The sequence below is a fragment of the Rhagoletis zephyria genome, unplaced genomic scaffold (assembly GCF_001687245.7).
Source record: "Rhagoletis zephyria isolate East Lansing unplaced genomic scaffold, Rhagoletis_zephyria_1.1 Rzeph_scaffold_02358, whole genome shotgun sequence".
In the NCBI taxonomy this organism is placed as follows: Eukaryota; Metazoa; Arthropoda; class Insecta; order Diptera; family Tephritidae; genus Rhagoletis; species Rhagoletis zephyria.
The window spans coordinates 70,380-70,663 of record NW_016159442.1 but is presented as its reverse complement, the minus strand read 5'-3'; positions in this window follow the sequence as shown (position 1 = coordinate 70,663).

The window sequence follows — 284 nt, the reverse complement described above, 5'->3', positions numbered from 1 at the left end:
ACAGCATATCATGGCGACCTATGCTGACTTTGGCATCAGACCACCTGCCCATAGTCATCTCGATCGATAAACCAACCGACTTTGCTTCCGCGGAGCACCGAAAATATATATATCAACTTTTCAAAAGCCGATTGGAAAGCCTTCGCGGAATTTACTGAAAACACCTTCGCTGCCCTCCCCACACCAACCGTCGTCCACCTTGGTGAACGTAAGTTCCGCAGGGCTGTCACCGCTGCTGCAGCCCGCTTCGTACCGGCAGGATGCATCACCGACCCACGCCCAAA